Source organism: Athene noctua, chromosome Z (assembly GCF_965140245.1).
Source record: "Athene noctua chromosome Z, bAthNoc1.hap1.1, whole genome shotgun sequence".
Lineage (NCBI taxonomy): Eukaryota > Metazoa > Chordata > Aves > Strigiformes > Strigidae > Athene > Athene noctua.
This window is the reverse complement of record NC_134077.1, coordinates 5,679,216-5,701,069: the sequence shown is the minus strand read 5'-3', so window position 1 is coordinate 5,701,069 and position 21,854 is coordinate 5,679,216. Positions and strand designations below refer to the sequence as shown.

The following is a 21,854-nucleotide window of genomic DNA, read 5'->3' as shown; positions in this document are numbered from 1 at the left end:
ATTCATCAGGGATGTAGATATCCACTGATTAGAGCTCAGGGCATGACTTGCCTTTTCTGCTCATGCAGCTTAGATCCCTTCTTATGCAGAAGGTCCCCACTTCTCCCATACCTTATACACTTGATGGATGCTCAAAGGATGTGTTGAAGCACTGGAGAGACTAATTGCCAATGGCTCTCCCTGGAGACAGTCTCCTTGGCAGACTGACTTAGACCAAAATTCTGATAACTTTAAATCACTTTTTGAAGCACCAATATTTCCCATTGACTCAAGGCAGAGATGAGGGAGATTAACATTGCTCAGCCTGAAAGTGCTTCTATTAGAAGCTGAATTGGAAAAAAACCCCAAACAAACAAAAAAAACCACCAACACAAAATCAGGGGGATTTTTTTCTTAGAATCTTGCTATATGGCATACTCCATGTGCATGAAAAACATAGCTCTTTTTAACACAGAAGAGGTTTGGCCCTATAATACACTGAGAATAGATTTTCCCACCTATTGAGAAAGATGAGCTGTCTTCTTAGCACCAAGCAATGTCTTATTTCCACTTCCCTTTCCTCCCTGAATACTTGCAGAGGCCTCGAGGGAGGTAGTGGTTGTGTGAGACCATGCTCGGTTACAGCAAAGGTGTCACAAGCAATCTGTCTGTGGCCATGCAGGGGGAAAAAAAAAAAAAAAAACCCAACAAAAAAAAACACCAACAACTTGCAAACCACTGCCTACTGTGCATGAACTGTGGAGAATATGGCCGCTTAGAAACTCGAGCTTTCATTTCTATTTATCACCCAGTCACGTTCCTTCATGTGGCCATGCAAAAATGTCACATAAATAAAGAGAACTGCAAGGAAGCTATGTGCAAAAAAACCAACCCCACAAGAACCAAAAAAGCACCTTGTAGTGTGGTTACATTCAGGGTGAGATCTTGATTGCAGAAAGATAACGAGTTTGAAAGAAGCAGATCGTGGCCTGAATGTGGCTGCAACCAGCTTGTGCTTGTGCTGTGAGGTCCGAGCTGGCGGGTGCTGTGTTCACACCCTGTTCACAGGCTGGAAGCGCTTTGGGACAGCACTGGGCTAATCTGGCCATTAAAACAAAACAAAACAAAACAAAAACCCAAAAAACAAAAAACAACCCAGCAGGTGGATGCTCTGAGCAGATGGGGAGAGGGCTGCCGCAGTGGCGCATCCATTAGCATAACACCCAACGGCTGCCGCGCAGCAGCTGCCGAGCTGGGGCCCAGAAGTCGCCAGCAGGGATCTGGAAGACCCCAGCGCTGTGATCCCAAGGGGTCTGATGCCTGGAGATCCACAGCCTGAATCACCAGGATGGTAAATAACCTGCATCCCTGCAGCCGAAGGGATTTTGGACCAACCGCCTCTTAGTTCAGAAGCTGCAGGATCGGGCCCTGGCTGTGAACATCTCCTGTCAAAGGGTGATGAAAGGAGAGAGAGAGGTTGGAGATCGGTGGGAGAAGGGTTCCAGTGCTGGCAGCGTGGTTGCTTTCATGGCCGATGCGTGTGTCTCATGGCAGTTACGGAGATTTTTTGAAGAAGATAGGAAACAGCAAGTTGAAACTCAGATGGAGCTGAAGCTGTCTGGCCTACCTGTGGGCTTCCCTGGGAGAGAGGAGCACGCAGGTATCTTCTTCATGTATTTGCATAACCATCAAGAGCTGCAGTAGTGATTAAAAAAACCCCAAACAACTGACTGTCACATTTAAATGATACTGGTGGTTCTGATATTTCAGAGTTAGGCTCTTTGATTGCCTGTTGCTTTAATCAGCACAAACTCCAGAGAAGCAGCTACCAGCAGCAGGGAACAACACATTTAAACCAGTGGGGCAGATTTTCAGCTGGCACCATTCCACTGTCCTCTGTGGATTTTTGCCAGCAGAGTTTGGCCCAATGTATATATTTTCCCTTGCTCATGGGAGCAGCATCATTATTTGAGTTTACCATCTTGCTTATGGATATATACACCGGCCCCTCAGACCTGTATGTAAGGTTGGAGACCTGAGCATAACCTGAGCTGCTTGTGTCTTGTGTCTCTGGCGGGTGGGAGCATTTATCCTGGCACCTCATGAAGTAGCACCTGAATTTCTATGTTTCCCCCTGAGGAGGGCCAAACTCTATCAGGACTTGAAAAAATCACTTAAGTTTGTTGCATAATAATTTCAGCCACATCTCCAGTAGATCCCAGTGCTTTGAAATACCACTTCAGCATTCTTGCAGGAGCTTCAATACACATAGCACAGAGGGCAAGTAATGAAAACATGGAAGCAATTTAAGTAACAGCATGTGGGTACACAAAGCACTGGTAGTGCCAGCAATGTAAGAAAGGGCTGTGAACGGGGGATATAGCATGTATTCCGTGGCCACTTAGCGGGGGAAGAAGATATTCCTGTTCCTAAGCTTTCCACTGCTTTGCTAATTAGGCAACAGGGGCTAGTGCCTGATTTCTAAAGCTGTGGTCCAGGGAGTGGGGATGATTAGTAGGGGACTCTGTGGAGAGCCCGGCTGCTCATATGTCGAGGCCTGGGTTTTTTGCCTTTGATTCCAGCTGCTACACTATATTAAAAGATGTAAACATACATTAAATATTTTCCTCATGTTGCTTTTCCGTGTGAGCAATTGCCCCGGGGATGTTATGCGATCATAAATGGGAGGGGAGGGAAACCAGGAGAAGATCTTGCTGGGTGCGGTTGGTGATGCCCCGGAGCAGGGAGAGAGGCAGGGGGTGAGAGAGCATCAGCCTTGGGAACCTCTGCTCTGCCGGCTTGAACGCTTGGCTGCAACCCAGCAACTTTTGGGGTTTCTTTTAAGTCATGACCATGCCAAGTATCACATCAGCTTCCTCTTCTTGATAAGAGTGAAGGTAGTTTCCTAAGCCCTTTCCCAGGGCTGCTCGGAAGGTGTATCGTAGCTTGGGCTGTCCGTGTGGCCACTGCGCGGCAGTTGGAAAGTGCACAAACGTTCTGTAAGCGTCTGCTCTTATTTCAGCCCTTCGGCGCCTGGGGATGGAGTGGGCTGAATCCTTGCCACTTCTAAACCCGCAAATGGCTCCATTTCATTTAGTCTGATTGGAGAGGGAGGGAAGAGGAAAAACAGGAGCCCAAAGGATGTCCTGCTGGCACTCTGGCAAGCCCTGCAGCTGCTGCTCTCCCATCTGCAGCAGGGCTGCTTGAGTCCAGCACCCTCAGCATCACTAAAGGTGCCTTTTCCTTCAGATAAGGAAACATGCTGTCAGTCTGGAAGGGCACTGAAAGTGTGGCACCAAATGCAACAAAGCAATCCATCAGCATTCCCTGCCTGTCATGTAGCATTTAACAAGCCCCAGATGAGCAGTATTTCCCTGGTTTGGTTTTATTTCCTTCTTTTTCTTTTTTCTTTTTTTTTTTTTTTTTGTTCCCCTCCCTGCATTTTCTGCTCTGTCTGTTTCCTTGTGTCTGCAAACACTTCATTTTCCACCCCCTTCTTTCTTAAAGCATAGCCTGACAAAGTTTCTTTGGAGCTTCCATCATATGCATAATGTCCTGCTTCAGGGGATGTAAACTCATTTTTGTTTTGTAATTATTATTGCACTGAGGTTTTTTGAGAGCTTGGGATGTGTGAATGCGTTTTATTGCTGAGAGATAAGAGGCAGCAAGTCAATTGGAAGTAAAGCTTCCATGTGTGCAGTCAGAGGAAACTCTATCCTTGGATTTTCTTGCAACATCTTTTTTTCCTTTGAGTTCCTGTAGGTATTTGCTGTTTCTCTGCAGGAAGCAGCTCTAGCACTTTTCCCCTTGAAATTCAATTCATCGTCTTCCTTCCTCTGCCCCACACACGCAGCTTTCTCCTGTGGTTCTCCTTTCCTTAAGGACTCTCCTTCACGTGCTTTCCCCTTTGCACCCCTCCTTCTTACAGAAGATCATGAGCGCGCCCCCCGCCCCCCCCCCCTTCCCCCTTCTTTGCATTGCTGACTGCACATTGCACTTTCCCTCCAGGTTCTCACCTGCATCTGCAGCTCTTGTCCGATTACTCCTGTGCCGGACTCTTCTCCCCGGTGATTTGTGTGCATGATCATCCAATTGCTCATAGTGCATGGTTATTCCGCTTCACTAAGGGCATCCCCATGTGAGGTGCCCCCTGAGTCAGCTCTTCGTGTTGCGATCCCAAACGTGGCTCAGTCCCAAACTGACGTAAGTGCTTGCTCCCTGTGCTGCTTCTGGCTTAGCAGGGAGGAGAAGGCACTTGCACATTTGTGGTGGTACCTGCTTGAAGTGTCAGGCTTTGATTTAAAGCTTCTTTTTCTTTTTTTTTTTTTTCCAAAGGATGGAGCCTCCATAGCTACTTCAGCCTGGACCTGTTTCTGTGCTGGTTTGGTCCCCACTCCTGCTTAGCAAAGCCTTGAAGCTACTCTAAGTGATGCTGGTGGCAGGTACCTGAAGCTCATGCCAGCAGTTTAGATCTCAGCATCTGCCCAGGTTATGGTAAAGTGGTAGAGCCCCATAAGTGCCAGCACAGTGGGGAAGTCTCCTTGTAGTTGTGTTTTAGGTGAAACTGGCTTTTGAGCATCTGAGAGACTAGTTTAGAGCTGCTCTAACAGGCACGAGGCTCCTGGCATTTTCAGTCTTTCTACACAAACGTACGGCTGCAAAGCTACACAAACTCAACACTTTGATATTCATCCCAGGTTTCTTTTTGGCTAGCTTTTCTTTCTACTGCATTGTTGAAGGCACAAATGAAACAGATGGAGTTTGTTGCCCTCCCACCACAACTACCTTGGGCTCCCCACAAAAGGAGAGCAGGAATTAATTTCTTTGTAGAAACTTCAGAGTTTAAGAAACCAGTTTTGCTATGAGCTGAGAACCACTCAGGCCCAGGTTAATCTTGGTCACTGAAGGCACCTGAGATGCCCAGACTGGGAGCTGAGTCCTCTTGGGCCCCCTAGTCACCTAGAGGAGGCTGGTTCCTACTGAAGTGGTTCAGTCCTCTCTGTGAAGGGCAGGAAGGGCTGGATCCCATCTCTTAGCCTTCCTTCTCCAAAGCCTACTGGAGCAGTGTCTGCCTTACATCGTGTCATAGATATTTTGTGACAGGAGTAAGGCAGAATTTCTTTTCCAGCTTGGTGCTCTGTCTGAGCCCGCTGATTGCCCATCCCTCACTGTCTGTCTGCTCCCAAAGAATTGGGACTGTTTTTTTTTTAATGTAGTGAAGTATTTCTTAAAGAAACAAATGTCTGACAGTGAAGGGATGGGCTAAGGAAAACTAAGGAGGCTTTTACTGCTTAACATGGAGTGCCAAATGAGGAAGACTTGCTGTATTTGACTAGCTGCCATATGACCAGGGCTTGTGGAGGCCGTCTGTTGAGGACAGGTTTTGTTTTGCAGCAGTCACTCCCACAGCTGAGTTTCGATGGCCCTCTGTGACATTTCCTTGTTTGCCTGTGTTGTGCCTGTTTTCAAACCATGACTAATGTCCTCACTGTTGGTTTCAGAGTTGAGGAGATGCTGCAGGGAAGCAACTGGGACCAGTATAGGGAAGCTGGGGGTGCAGGTAGAGGTCCTGTGGTCCCCACCACCAAATCATGGGGGGGGATGGGTGCTGTTCCTGACAGCCTCATCAAGGCTTGGCTAAGGCAGTGCACACTGCTCGTGTTTCAAAAGCACCATGGCCTCCAGGCTATCAGAAATGTGCTGGAGATGTTACGCACTGACACGTGCACCCAGAGCTGCAAACCTCTGTACTGGTTGTGTCTTCATTTGCAGAGGTTTTGGGATGCACAGGAATGTCAGTCCTACATGCACAGTCTCACGTTCCTCTAGCATCAAGTTTTGCATGCAGTTCTCCCTCTCCTCTCCTTCCAGGCATGCCTGACCACAGCTACCTTCTGATTTACCTCCAGCTTTTTCATCTTTTCACACACATGCACAGCCAGCTAGCCCCCTCAGGTCAGGTCTAACTCTTCACATGTTTCATTCCCAGACTTCTTGCTGCCCACATTTCCCTGCATAGTCAGTGGGACTGACTCTTCCTGAGTTCATTTGAACGGAAAGAGGGGCTTCACCTGGTGGCCTCAGCTTGTCATTTTTTTCTTTTCCTAAGAGCACTGAAACTTGTGAAAGTTCGTTTCTGACCACTTTCCTCTTATGTGACTTCTCTGGTGTCTAATGATGAGAGAACTTGCTGGCCAAGCTCTCTCTGAAGGCCCTGAGGGGTCTCTTTCTTCTGGCCAGCAAACGATTTGAACAAAACTTTTTTGAATATTGTATCTCAAAGATTTCTATTCATACATCAAAACTGATCAAAATTGGTCAAAATATTCTAAAAACGTTAGGGAGAGGATCGTGCAGGCAGGCAAGGAGTTGTGTGCATTCACATGCACACAAACACAGTGTGATCATGTTAGCCCTGTTTCCTTAGGAAAGCAGTCTAAAAATATCCACAGTAAACATGCATTGGCTTTTTTTTTTAACACTGAGACTTTTCCAGCTCTTGAACCTTAAAATTATTCCATTTGATATGTGACCCTCGAGGACATGTCCAGTTAGCTGTGTTTTCGTAAGAGCGTTATTTTCCATTTCTTGCCATGACCCCTAACGTGAATTAGACCAGTAGCTATTGGCTCTTTCATTTCAGGACATGAAGTGCTGTTTCTACATCATGATTATATTTGGACTTCAAGCTGCAGGCGGTTGCTATCAGGAGAGGGATTCTCAAGCCATAGTGCATGTACCAGTAGCAGGACACAGCTTCCAAGTAGGATGGTCAGCCTGGAAAAAACTACTTCTCCATGGTGGTATCAAGCAAAACACCTTGTTATTTTTTTTTTTTTTCTTTTTTTTTTTTCTCCTGGAGCTGTGAGCTATCAGTGAAGGGGGCAGCAGAAGGGCTAAGGTACAGAAGTGAGGTTGCGTATTTGAGATGTGGCTTGGACTGTGGCCACTGTGGAACAAGCATTGCTGAAGATGAGGATGTGGTCATTCAGAATGGACAGTCAACTGCAGCTGTGTTTGCAGAACTAAGTGTGCCTCTGCCAGGCTTGTTTTAAGATGTTGCCTCATGTTCCTATTGTATAGCAATGTGTACTGTTGGCAGGTCCTGTATGAAGGCATCAGGAGTCTGTCCTCCTGCAAGAAGTTCTCAAGTGCTGTAGAAATAAAAGGAGGAGAAATGAAACTCTCTTGTCACTTACTACAGTACGTGAAATAGAATAACGAGATTAAGTGACTCACTCAAGGAACCTGCTGCAGACCAAGGTAACACTTAGGCCTTTTTCACAGAGCTGTGGTTGCTTAACCATGACACAACTGAGTTTCTCAGGTGGTGGCCTGGTCTTCAAGTGCTGGGAGCACAGCCCTTCTGGAAGACAGTTCTCTTCTACTTGTCACTGAAATGAGTTTATTAATTTCAAAATTACTAACTCTCTGCATCTTCACCACTAGTTTAAAAATAAAATTTATCTAAAAGAAGAGTTAGGGCTTGATGCAGAAATGAGGGGGACGAAGTTTTGCGGCCACCATGCAATCAGTCGATCTAGATGCCCTTAGTAGCCCCTTCTGGTCTGTAACCCCTAAGATGTGGTAAGAGTCAAATGTGGAGTATTTACTGTAGGACTCATTATCTTCTCATCAGTTTCTCATGGCTCTCTGTCTCACCTGGGTGGCAAGGTTTGTAGAGAGAGATGGTATCTTTTATTGACATCAGTGTTACAACTGTACCACTATAAACCTGGGTGGTTCATTGAGGAATTTCAGCACTTCGAAGCGTTGTAGCTTCATGTGAGCAGCTCTCCATCTGCACGGCTGAAAGATGAGAATCAGCCCTGAGGGGATTTGTGGGTAATTTTGCCTTGCCCAACGCTCTTGGGAGGAATGCGGTGACACAAGCAAATGAGCCAGAGGCCACGGCCTCGCTCTCGTTGCTTATGGCTCTGTCTGACGAGGAGAGGGTTGAGCACTGGACGCTCAGATGTGTCACCACCGATCACGCCCTTGCTCCACCATGGGGCAGTGTCGCTGGTTCCCCACCATTGCTCCTGTGAAAATGCACTTCTGTAACACGCTTGGCAAGCGTTTCCTCCTGGGAAACAGTTTCCTCATTCCCTCGAGGTAGAGCCTACACTATAATTTCTGAATGGTCTTTTTTTTTCTGGTAGTATCCCCTGCACCCCAGTATGTGCTAAAATACTGTGCTAGACTGGGTAGCTTCACCTAAATTCTACCTGTTGTATTCCCACGTGAGGAATTTGTTGAAAGCTCACCCTTAAGACCAAGAAAAATAGACCTGAGGCAGATATTTTTCCACGGGGGAGCAGCAGTGGAAACTAACAGGGACTTGATCAACCCTCATTTCCACCCCCCACCAAAGTCTTTTCAGCCACAGGGACAGTCCCTACATGAGTATCCTGCCTAATCTGTATTAACGGGGAATTTGAGGGCACTTGTTTTGTTGCATCTTCCACTGGGAACAGATGGTACTGGATTGATGATGTGTTTTACTTCTTATATCCCATGTATGTGTGGGTTAGATGGGCATAATGAATTTGTCTTTCCTGTTTTCTGACTTGGCATTCACCAGCGCTCAGCTGAGTACTCTTCCCAAAAACAGCCCTTCCTTTCCATGGGATACTTTTTCTTCAATAATTTATGTAATCATTAGGACAAATTTCCTCCAGCCTTTTCTCTCTTTTGTCTTAATTCCATTGCATTAGTTGTAATTATATTCCTGATTTGAAGGAGAGGTGGTAGGGAAAGCTCGTTTCCTTCTGTGACTACAGCACAGCGGTCACAAGAGGAACTGGGAAGAGCATGATGGGGAGGGATCAATCTGTCCTTAGGTCACTGACTCTGGGCGTGGGCAGGAGCTGCTATTACTCACTCGGGGACAGCAACTGCCAACATGCTTCATGGGAATTTGTGAAGCACGGGGCAGCTCTGCGGGAGGGCAGCATGTCCTTCGCCGCTCCCTGTGCTTTGGTCGGCAGACAGGGCGTTTAACTAAGTCAGGCAACTTGGATCCTTGACATGTGGAGCCCTTAGGTCTGCTTGGGGCACCCTTCAGAAGAGTGGGAATTTGGCTGATGATGGTCATCTAGAGGGAAGAGGAGGTTTTAAAGAAAAGGGAGAGCAGCTTGTGATGGACAGCCAGATCCTTAACTGGAAGTGTTTGAGTATGATAGGACTGACAGTGACCTACCTTGGCTTACTGTATCTGTAGGAGTAGATATTACTGATGTGTACATAAGATGTTGGCAAAGTAAGACAGTTTCTGATTACTGTCTAAATAAGCCTTTTACTTATTCACAACATTGTGAATTTGTCCACTGAACTTCACTTCCCCCTGTGAAGATGTTGGCATGGGATTGCCCTAAGGTGCTGAAAGGGTGGGATCAAAATGTAAAGAAACCTTGTCTTTTTTCCATTTATCTGGCCTGACTTAATAAAATTAGCATGGGCCTGTGGGGTACAGCAGCTGCATGCTGGAGATATGAGTTGACTCAGTCCATCTTGGCCACATGGTTTAATAGGCCTATGTGAATTCCCTGGGTCAGAGGTCAGCCACCATGCCCATCTTTGTCACATCTCGGTGATGTGTATCCTGGCAGGTTTTTCTTTTTGTCCCCTCCTCGGCATGGAAGGAACCATCTGCCGGGTTGGCTTTCAGAAGAATTTTGAAAAATACCAATTTCCCTTTGTTGCAAGACAGGGTGGGGGTGGGGGGACGGGACGGGGACACGGACGCATAGGACAGAAGGGGGAAGGAGAGCCTGACCTAAAACCAAGCCAGTATTTGCAGGGCTTTTAGAATAGCTCGTATTGTGTTTCCTACTCCCCAAGGAAGGGTTGTCCTCTTTCTTCTTTTCTCTTTGATTCGATTCCCTGCCACTCTGAGAGCAAGTCAGAAGCTGCAGCTGCTGCTGTCAGCTGGGAAGGGAGTCCCCTTGTTTAAAACCCATGTGTTAATCCCTGGTTAGAAAAAGTCAAAATGCTTTATGCTGTCCTTACAGCCCCCGTTGCTTGCCTGCATCTTCGTTGCCTACTCGCAGTCTTGGCACTTGAAAACACAGAGAGACATTGACCCTAAACAGCCTCAACAAGGAGCACAGGTGGGATAAAGATCCATAAATAAATAAACAAAACCAAGGACTGGACAAAGTGACCCAATCTAGTTTTTGAGAGTGGGGAAGGAGTCGGAGAGGATGTCAAGTGTGTTGTGAGGTCTGGGGAAAAATTATGGGGGGCTTTGGGAGTATGGGAAATGTTTTTTGTCATGGCTGCTGGACACAGATGGGTAGAAATGTTTGCTCACAGGGGCTGTGCTTTGTTCCCGAGGAAAAGCCAGCAGCCCAGTGGGAGAGGATTTTAAACAAGTGAGGTAAAGAGAAAGGAGGATTTGGGCTCTGCCAGATGGAGATGGCCACGCAAGCAGCATGGGAGAGAGTCTGAGGCATAAATCAGACACCTGAGGGACTCAGGAAGTTTATCATCAGGTGTGATGCCATGATGTTGAAGACCCTTGCAAAGGGTGGCCTTGAGGTTGAAAGAGGAGAGAAGAGTTTTGATTTTGTCCATGACTTTTTCTCAAAAAAAATACCCTCCTGTCTTTTCTAGTGGAACAAGAAAATGAATCACCGCAGAGGTAGGGAGAAAGGAGTTAGATGATGGATGGTACAGAGAGAAAATTGAAAGCAGTGCCCTGTAACTATCACATTTGAGTGCTACCAAAGAGTGTAGGTTTACAGCACTTTCCTAAGGCCCTCCCCAGTTTGCAAGCAGAAAATTGAGGCAAACAGAGGTGTCTCATCCAGGGACACTGGAGCATGCATCCCACCTTCTGCTGCTGCAGCTGCACCAAGGATCCCTGTGCCCACCCCCTATGCCTTGGTGCATCCATCAGGCTCCCACCACCACCCAGCTCTCCCCATCCATGGGCAGCAAGAAACAGCCAGAGTCCCTGTGGGTCTTCCCTGCCACCCTTTTCCCACACGTGAGAGTGGGGGCAGACCAGCAATGCCCACCCACCATGGTATCCCATGGTGGGGGGTGGGCTGGCAGGTGGCCCAAAGCTCTCTCGCACAGGCTCCTTCCCAGCAGATTACCCACTAACTCTGCTCCCCGTTTTGGATGGCAGGAAGGAGCTGGCAGCCGCTGTCTGTCTCCCACCCTGCCCCAGCCCCTTCCCCGCAGTGGCCCCTCGTTAATAAAGAGGCGTAATTGGGAGCCCTCCCTCCATCCTGTCTGGTGTGAGGCCATTTGTGTGTCGGAGGAGGAGGGGCAGACCCAGCACTGGGGGGGTTGGCAGCAGGAGAGAGAGGGAGGGAAAACTCTTTTGTTTGTTCAAGTAATTTAGGCCTCAGATGTTTTTTGTTTTTTTGTTTTTTGTTTTTTTTAAATTAAAAAAAAAAAAAAAAAAAAAAAGAAAAAGCTTGATCAGCTCTGGTAAAGGTGTGCTCCTGGCACGTAAAAATATCTCAATAGCAGAGGGAACAAAAGTGTGGATTTAAGCATTACAGTTTTGTTTCTTAGGTTTGTCAGGAGAGATGTGAATTGTTAAAAAAACCCAACCAAATAAACAACCCCCCAGAAAAGCGAAGTAAAATCCATTTCTGTCCTTCACTGAGATCTCTGCATCCCGGTGCTGTGTTTGGTTGTGAAGGACTAAAAGCAGAGCACAGGCTGAGGGCTGCATCGATTCCTGGGTGTTGCTGCTGGATGTTTGCTTTGTGTTTGCTCCGCTTAGCTGGGCTGAAATGAAGCATAGGAGAGTTACTGTTTTTTGCACCTAATGAATTTCTCTTCTGCTTTGTATGTGCTAGCACATTGCCTTTGGAGTTGAGACTTTCTACTTTATGTGCACTAACACACTGCCTTTGGTGTCAAGATCGCAGCTCTCCTATGCCTCCCTGTTCCCCACCATTCCCTTTAGACATCTTTTTTAAAATGACAATGAGAATCAAAGAAAAAAAGTGACAAACTTTCTCCTGTTCAAGTTCAGTAAAACTCACCTTTAAACCTTGTTGAGGGGCATAAACTAAGTTGAAAGAGTCTGCTCAGTGATGGGTGGGCTTTGCTGTTGAAATCCTTGTGTTTCAACTGTGTGAAAGTTGTGGAAAAATGCATGTGGGATAGGCAGAATGAATTTTTTTTTTCTTTTTTTTTAAGGTAGAGAATAGGGTAAGGGTGTGAAAGAGTAAATTAGTTATGGCAAATCTTATTAGTGTCCATTGTAAGCAGAGAAGCAGAGACATATGGGAGCACTTGCAGAATTATTCCTTGTTTATTCAGCTTCGTAACCGAAGCAAATTTTTCTGCATAGTGTCATTTATTTGGCAACTGGAGGGGTGTGGAAGGTGTGTGTATATGTAGCAAAAAAGGGGGAAGGGGGAACACAGTATTGGTATTCCATTAAAACTGATGCTCAGTGCTTTGTTTGTCAGGTTTTGGCAAGGCTTTTTGCTTTGAAAGCCATTCAGAGAGGATCGGAGCAGATGGCAGGGAGATCCTGTTTGTGTTATTTTTGGACATTCCCATTGAAAGTCTCAGATTGTTGTCCTTTTTACCCCCTTCCCCCAGTCGTGTGTGTTTTTCTTTCTTCCTTCCTTTCCCCTTTCCTTCTTGAGAACTTTTATTTTTTTTAAAGCATACATTATTAATAATACATCACACACACACACACACACACACCCCAAAAAAAAAAAGTTTCTGATGAACTAAGCTGTGGATATTTTATTTCTGTTTGCCTAGATTTGGAAAAATTTGCAGGGGAGACCTCCTGAAGTTGTACAAGCAGTGTTTAGGAGGGCAGGTTGCGTAGGGATGGGAAGCCAGACTACCATTTTGGTGGGTTCAGCTCAACAGCAGCACATTTCCCCAGTAGATCAGCAGCTGTATTAAACCCAGGCAGCAAGTTTAGATTGAGGGTCTCTGCTAAAACAACTTTAGTGACTTGCATGACACATGTTTGTGACCTCCATCCTTTTTAAGCCCTTGTGGTGGAGAGGGACAGCTGTAGATAGACTGGAAAACTGAACTATGCCCTGGCTCTTCATGGTGGTCTTCCCATGTCACTGGTGAGATTCATTGGTCTTAGGCATCCCGGAAGGCTTTTGTTCTGCCATCATCTGTGCCCAGATTATGCTGGGAAGAGAGAACTTCATTGGCTTGCATTCCTGGTATAAGCAGTTTTCCCAAGCAGTAATTCAGCTTCGTATAACACCGCTGGAAACGCATGCAGTGCTTTTCATGTGGAAGTCTTCACTGAAGCTCTTTACAACCTTTGTGCAGGCAATCCAGCAAAGGTGAGCCCAGTCCAATCAGTTAAAGTACTTGGCTAGCCCAGGTCTGTCAGCGAGGATGTGCACATGCAAAGAAGATGGGAGGTCTTGGCTGCAGTCGGTATCCAAAAGTTCAGGTGATTCACCCGAAGCTCATCCAGATGATTAAAGCTCTTAAGCTAAGCTGGAAATCTCTAGGAAACAAGCTTTCTCATGCTCATTCTGTCAGTGGTTATTCCCAGCTAGAAGCAGATACTTAAATCCTCCAATCTGTGCATCAGCTGATGTTAAAGATGCTTTCGCATAAGGAAATGGTCTGCAAAGATGTTAAGCTTTGGCCCAGAAAAGTGAGCAAATGGGCTTCACAGGCTTTAGTTTCACTACTCTGACCTTTAAGACAGCTTGGTGAAGGTTTTGTTTGAGTTCGAGGTGATGATTCATGTTGGTTTTTAGATTGCTTGAACCTGTATACCCACATCCTCAATTATTTTTTTTTTAACCAGTGCACTGAGGGAACCCACTTCAGAAACTATCATTTAGCTCTTAATTGAATGAAAGTTCACAAGTCTTTCACTTGCATTGTAGCAACTGAGTTTCAATGCTTTAGCTACAAGAGAGGTCTGCCGGGATGGTAGCAGGTGACCTGGGATGTGTGATGTCACTTGAAGTGCGTTTCACTGTCTAGAATAAGCTACAAAGAGGAAAAAAAAAAATCCAAACCTCACCATCCTCTTGCTGTTACCTCGTGCTAGATGACGACGAACATCCTTTTGGCAGGATTTTTGCTCTGCAAGTGCTGACTTTTACACCTGCCTTATTAAAGTTTGGCAGCTTTTTCTTGTTACCTACTGGACAAGCCTTCTGCTCAGAGGACCTTCCCCTGCTCCTGAGGCAGCACGGCTGCTCTGCCCAGTGAGGGTTTCCCTTCAAGAGCTTCCAGTGATAAGGGCTTTCCTGGTCTGACACGTTGAGAAAGGAGCCAAGCAACAGTCTCAGCCTAGACAAAAGGCAAACTCGACCTACTATTTATGTAGTTACTTAAACATGATTTAACCTAAATAATGCACCCTATGACTTGGCCGGGGGAGAGGGGGGAAGGGGAGGAGAGGAGCTCGTTTCTAATGAGCCAGGAGACAGCGCAATTAATTACATATGAAGGACAGATAACAGACAGCAAACTGTCTACAGTACAGAGAAACAAAATACCGATGTGAACAATTAAAGCATCCATGTGACGGAAGGGTCAGCGATTTCTCATACAGCGGGCGGCTGGGCACAGCCCCAGGAGAGCTGCGGTGGATGCTCGGCTGAGCGGCTGGCTGGGGGGGAGGCCAGGCGGGCGCAGGCTTTCGTGATCCTCCGCCATCAAAGTCGAGCAGGCGATTCTGAGGCTGACAGGCTGCGCTCTGGGCATTATTTTCATCACATGTGCTTTTGACAGCAGAACCGTTAGCTACTAATCTCGGCGACAAGCGAGATGGGGAGGAGAGCGACTGAGATGGGAGAAGAAGAGCAAAGGGTCCGTGAGCAATTAGGTACCTGCCTCAGGATGCTGCTGGCCACATGGAGGAGAGCTGAGATGATGGAGGCCTTCCTTCCCTCTTTTTTTTTTTTTAATAAAAAAAAAGGTGGGTTTTTTTCCTCATTCTCTTCCAGATGTGGAAGTGCAAATCCCAGATGCTGGTATATTGAATTCTTCGAAGAGCATGGTTGGAGATTTGTACCTCTCTGTTCCTCCCCCAGAACTGCAATATTGGAGTCTGGCATAAGTTATTCACCCCCCACCCCCTTCATCCTCCCTGCCAGCCCAGCCCTCAGTCAGTCCTTGGCTGTAAAGATTTGAAGGTAAAGGCCGATGGATTAGCCTAGGGAAAGGCCAAAGGTTAAATGAGCGGGGCTAGCAGCATGCAAAGGGCTACGATTGAAATATTTGCTGAATGCTGACAGGCAGCAGAATAGAGGCAGACAAGTGGCAAATTCCTGTTTTCTCCTCTAATTGAGAAAATATTTTGAGTGGTATTCAGGCAGGCTGCAAATTGAGACTCTGGGAAAGTCAACCAGCTGGGGAGGGGAAGCAGGGGAGGACTTTGGTGGAAACAGCATTCCCACTAAACCTGTTTCCAAAAACTTTGAGCCCACATTTGTGGAAATCCCTGGAACATGGTGCTTACGTTTTGCTCTGTCATTTTTCCCATGCAACTATGACATCAAAATACTCCCCCTCAGAACACAAAATGTCTCCCAAGAAGAATTTGATCTGTTCCTGACGTTTTTGCAGGCACAATAGTCTTACTTTGCAAGTCTAGTGTCTTGCATGGAGGTACTATCATGAAAAATCTGGTTCTTGTGAGGATCCAGCTATCATCTGCTGGTCAGGAGGTGAATGAGCTGTTCCAGTGCATGATGCGGATGAGACCTGATGTTGTGTCAATAAAATATGACAACTACTCGGCCCTCGAGTATATCCACTTGTAGTGTGGATAATACTCAGCTTCGTTTCCAGCCCAACTGATGCATGATGCCCACGTGCCGGGGCAGGGCTGTTACTGGTACTGTGAAAGTGAAGGGAGAAGGATTGTGCTTGTCTGATGCATCACAGGTCAACTGCCCCGGGTCCTGCCTTGACCTGGTCCTCCAGCATGCCTGGCTTTCTCTTGGACATTGAGTGGGAGGCTCCAGCAACACTTGGTAGCAAGAGATTCCAGCCTGATGTGACCAAAAGCAGCTCACTGACCTTTCACAACCTGACATCTTCTTCGAAGGAGTGTTTTAATCCTGCACATCCCCTCCGCCCTAAGCTTTCTGCCTTCTCCTTCCCCAAATGCTCCCACTAAATCTGATAATGTACTGAGAAGGTTTCAATTAATGTAATTTCCTTCTTACTTAGAAATCTGTGGTTAGTTAAGAAGCCAGGGGGAAGGGGAAGAAAGATGTAAAAAGAAACAGTTCCTTGAGCCAAAAAGCAGTGCAAGGGTCAGAGGAGTTTACATTCACTTCTATATGCTCAAGTCATAAAATTTGGAGGCCAGCTTATAAAATGTTTTTTGGAGAATGCCATAACTGCAATGGAGGAAGGTTTTGGCAGGGGTATATCCTATTCATGGCCAACAATTTGTGTTGCGTTTGGGCCCTCGAAGTCTTACGGGCTCCTTAAAGACACCCAAGAGGCAGTCGGGAGCTGTTTTTATAGTCAATATGGGCTTGGTTAAAGCTTCAGCATTCATCTGCAGGTCCAAAACTTTGTTGTTAAGCAAAAGGAAAGAGGGCTTGCCTTGCTTTGTGGATCATCTTCGAGAGAGGCACACTGAGGTCTGCCAGGGTTCCATTCTGCTGGTCTAGCTTTGCAGCTAGCCTTGGAAAGCAGGTGACAGGGTTGGGGCAATACCCCTGCCCCTGGGGCAAGGCAAGGGACAGCTCTTTTCTGGCTGTACAGCCATGAAGTCACTGTCGTACTGGTTGCTGGGCTCTGTGCCTTGATTCAGGAGTGCTTTATTAGGAGCTCTGTGATGGGAGTAGGTAGCACAGTCACCGCCTTACCGTGGGGAAACTGAGGCACTCACATGCCTCCCTCTGCATAATGCTCTGTATCAGCATGAGTTGAAAGTGAAACCCCCAGCTTATTCAGTCACCAAGCCATCCTCCCGCCTTTAAATCACGGGTCTGTCTTGACCTCTCCATACCCCCCTCAGTCTCTGCCTGGGTTGCACAAGTGAGAACAAAGTGGCACTTGTTTGCCTCATCCAAAGAGCTCACTCAAGCAGGTGATTGTCTTGCCTCCTTTTTCAGTCCCAAAACAAAGTGTTGAAAGTGTTGTTCTGGGATGTAAAACATCCCATATATTCCCCTGGGACTGGATTTTTGCTTTCTGAGTGCAAGTGGCACTGAAAGGAAAAGAGGTCAAAATTGCAGAATATGGGGAATAATTCCCAGGTGCTGAAACTAGGAGAAAGATGTGAGCTCTCATCCTCTGCACTCCTCACAGGGCAGGGAGCAGGGGAGCTTTAGCAGCTCTAGCTGCAGCTGCTAAAGAGCTGATCCTTCATTTGCAACCCTGCCAGAAAAAACTGATCAAGAGGATAAGAAGTCAGTCAGAATCGGTTAAAAACTCCTCATTGTTTATTTGGGTTGGGGATGTTGAGAGTCTGGTGGATCTAAGACCAACATGAAACTGTCTTGCAGCAAAGACCACGGTTCTCAGCCGTGAACCCCTGTTCACCTCCAGAAGAGAAGTCACCTCCTTTCTGTGTTCAGCAAGGGAGGTTTGGATTTATTTAATGAGGAATATTTTCAGCACATGTGCTGCGTCACATTTGCATGAAGGTTTGGGGCTTAAACTCCAAAAGCATTTGGACCTCAAAACCTGGGAGTATCCAGTATGCAAGCCAAGGAATTGGAAGCATAGATTTTGTGCTTAAAGTGAAAATATCAAGCCATTAAACTTCCTCAGTCTTGATCTCCCTCTCTGCAAATAAAGAATATGACAGCACACACCAACGTCTGTGATAAAGGAAGTAGTTCCTAAGGTCTGCAAAGCATTTTGAGCCCCGAAGTGATATCTAAGCATCATTTCATTTTACTTGGCCTGCTGTGATTTCTAGTCAAAACGAGAGAAATACAGAAAGAGCCTGAGTCAGCGATGCTTTTGGGTTTTATTTGAATTTGAAGCCCCAAAAATGAAAGAAGGGGGGGTGGGGGGGTGGGGAAGTGAGACAGGAAATATAAACTGAAACTAAAAAAGGAGACTTTAAGAAGCCGAAGAGCAAATGGAAACTCTGAGCTTTGCCAGGTTGTCTTCAGATGTAACGATCTGAAGGTTGAGCTCATCCTGGAGTGGGAAATTGTACTTTTTCACGTAACTAAAAGAGAAGAGCTTCCCTCAGGGGACTGATGAGTCTGGTCACCTCAAAAGTTTTAGTTTCTAAAATACTACCCATAATATTGACCTCTTTTAGTAGAGAATTTTTGTTTGGGTTTTCTTTTTTTTTTTTTTTTTTTTCTTTTTTTTTTTTTTTTTTTTTTTTTTGTGGGGAGAGCCAGACTGCTTTGGATATCAGTTTTCAGGGGAAACTGAGTCTCACCTGAGTTGCCACAGTTTATTCATGCATGACATTGCTCAAAAAAAGCCTAAATTTCACAATTTCCAGGCTAGTGCTTTATCCTCCAGGCCATAATGTTTCTTTAGGGTTATCTACTCAGTTGCTCAGGATTTTATGTTGAGAAGAACCAGCTTCTAACCAGAAATTTAGAAATTTGCCGCTTTCACAAAGAAAATTTGCTGGGGTTTTTTTGCCTCCCACATGTGTTTTCTGGTTCTCAGGGGCTCATTTCTCTGAAAAAATTTAGAAGAGCCTCCTGCCAGCCCCATGACACAGAGTTTCAGTGAAGAAGTGGCCGAAAACAGGTCTGGGTAAATGACTTGTCTGGGTGTTTGTAATGTGACTCAGCAGCCCAGACCTTGAATTTATCTTCTCAGATGAATGGGTGGGATGACTGAGGTGATAACAGTTCAAAGCAACACAGTTCCTAGCATCTGGGGCTGAAAGGAGAGATGGTATTTTACAGTAAGGGCTATCAGTATCGCGATATTATTAATTCAGTTGCTTGCCCCATTGCTGTAGCATTTTGTGACTGGGATAGCTGCTCAGTTCATTCCACTTTCCTACAGGACACTTCACTTGTTTGGAATATTTTAGGAATTATGGATATACTTCATCCTTCCCCCATTGACTTGTTACACCTCAGGCAAATACGATGCAGGAGCTTAGGTGAACGTGAACATCAAATGTTAAAAAGGTGGTGAAGTAATATGGGTAGAAGTCGAAGAAAAGGAAAAGTTTGGTGAAGTTTGGTACGTTTGGTTGGAAAGGTCACCCTCAGACTTTGAACAAAAATTAAGTCCTTGCCTTTCCCAAAAGTGTAATTTTTTGTCAGAGAATGAAAATGCGCAGAAATTTGAGTGCTTTTTAGGCTTCAGACATCCAAATCTACATTGCCTTCAGGGAACTGAAATGAAAATAAATATGGGGTTTTTTGACTACTTTTGGCTAGAGATCATTGACTTTTTTTTTTTTTTTTTTTGGTAAACTGACACCATTATTAAACTGAGTCTGAGTTGAAGATTTGTAAGTGTTTAAGCTCGTCCCACTGGTTTGATTTAGGCCTTTGAAAATCCAAGAAGGCCGGGGAGGAGGCTGGCTCCAGTGGGCAGGAGCTGCTGCGGCTGCCACCACACTGTCCTGGCCCTGCTGCTCTGCCTGGGCTGCCCCCCACCTCTGCTGGGAATTAAGGGACTTTCAGTCATGTTTTATCTCTGATAAATTAGTCTGCCTGGCCAGCTGCTGGCTATCTCCTCACGCACACCACTGACTTGCCTATTACCTCTCTGGTTCCTGTAATTTTAGGTCCAGCTCTTGCAGCAGCATGAAGGTGTAAACTTAGGTCCGGTCTTAAATAGTGGATTTGCGCCCACTGTGACTCAAAGTCTTGGGGTTTATTTTTGAATTTCCAACCCAGGTGCTGAGACAGCTGGAGTGGGGAATCAAGGAGAGCAGATGGCCTTGAAGCACCTGTGAGCCTAATGAGAACAACCACCTAAGACAAGCATTGCAACCTTAGATAAATACCCATCCACTTCATGGCTAGGAGATGTGGGACTCTCAGGATGGAGGAGCTCAGGTCTTCAGGATGCTCTCATATCTTTGACTCATCATACTAGTCATGTGGTTGGGCTTCCTTGGCCAACAAGTGGCATCATGCCACAGCAATAGTCCCTGAGTGTGTTCCCCCTCTTGCTGGCATGCTTAGGCATGATATGGCACTAAGCAAGCTCCTCTGTCAGGGTAACAAAAGTCCTTTGGCCTTTTTGAGGCCAAGATGGGCAAGCACAATCCCTTGAGTTTCACTACTAGTGGCCTTGTACCTGCTGGAGATTGAATTATCCAGATCTTGATGGATCCAGTATGTCTGGATTAGTCCAATATTCGGATGGGAGAGTTTTTGAAGGCTTTTGGTTCTGTTGGCCTAAAATCGAGGAGTTACAGTTGAACACCTCAGGTATGCTAGATTAGAGATGATCCTAATGCTGGTTTGAAAAGCTTCTCTCAGGCTCATTGGATAAGTCCTATAATGAAAAGTTTTCTTACCCTTAAACATGGGAGGTGGGAAAGAATCACAGAGAGGGACCTTCCAGACACAAAAATCTTGCAGAGGGAAAGCAAGTCAAGGACCCCAGAATTTCTCAGCGTCCCATCAATGGTGTAGTTGTTAGGGGACAGCACTTTCCCTTAGACCAACATGCAGATGCAAAGTATTTTGGAACCTCACTGCAGAGAGTGGAAATGTGAAACAATGTGTTTCTGGAGTGACTTGGCTCTTAAAAGTCCAGTCCAGGATGTGAAAGATGGTACCTGCTGTACCTTCACCTGCTGGAGATGCCACCCTGAGTGTGGACATGTCATGGGATCTCCTGGGCCTTTCACTGTGAGTTACAAAATGTGGAGCATCCTCATTCTCTTCACAGGATGAATTGGTTGGTCTTGTGAGAAGCTGAGGCCCCAGAGGGCGCGCAGTGTTCAGGAGTCAGCTGGGATGCCACTAGCTCAGCACTGGTGTCTCCCAGCTCCCTCATCGCAAAAGAAAGCCACAAAAAAATACCCAACATCCTCCCACCCCCACCTCTTCCCAGTTTTCCATAGCGCACCCCCGTCCCATTGACTTTATTGCAGTTCATTATTAGCCCTGACTGGGGAATTCTGATTTAATGGTGTATTGGACAGATTACGCTTGAACCATTCCCCTTTCTTTACATCCTATTTCCGTAGAATGATGTAAGATGATCTTGAGCAAGTCCCCTTCTGTTTAAAAGAAAATCCAAATGGAGGAATCAGATTCATTGCTGGCTCCGTGTGCTTTTCTGTTCACTGGAACCTCTTCCCATTGTAGTAATATCAAATGTAAAGACTGAGGAACTTGACCTGGCAGGTGCCAACTCTTGGGAATACAGATATTCAGCTGTAGGAAATATCTCCGTTGCAGTGGTGATGTGGAAGCAATTAGGTAGAGGATAATGGATGGGCTACAGTAAGATAGAGGGAATGACTCCACAGAGGTGCTTGGTGATAAGATCATAAACCACAAGGGCGGGATGTCAGCGGGCTGGTGACGTCAGCTGAAACCTGTGGTGGAATTCATCTCCTCGCAGAGGACTTCCCTCTGGGTGTTGTTGCTGCTTTTAATGGTTCCCAAAGTTGGAGGCCCCACTGTGGAGTGACTTCAGCAGCGGTAAAGTCGGAAATGCTGCTGTGTTTTGGTTTTAGGCAAACTTCTGGTTTCTGTTTTCACTGTCACAAAGTTATTTTGCATTCACAAAGCATTTCTTCCTTTCCGAAGGCTGCAAGTGGGCTGCTTGGATGGAGAAAGAGTCCTTCTCTCTTACTAGGGACCACAAGCCCACCTGCTGGAAAAATCAACACAGCCTTTGCTTTGAGGCACCTTTCACCATGCTCTGCATGTGACCTACCTACATGTACAGATGCAGTTGTAGAAAAATAGGAAGCCTAAGACAGGCAACACTCATTTTGCTCAGTGGTTGCGAGC

At 46.2% G+C, this 21,854-nt stretch overlaps 1 protein-coding gene across 2 annotated transcripts in view; it reads left to right on the top strand.

The window, feature by feature from the left end:
* SETBP1 (SET binding protein 1) overlaps positions 1 to 21,854 on the top strand; it is a 264,896-nt gene that overhangs the window by 18,792 nt on the left and 224,250 nt on the right. The window lies entirely within an intron of this gene.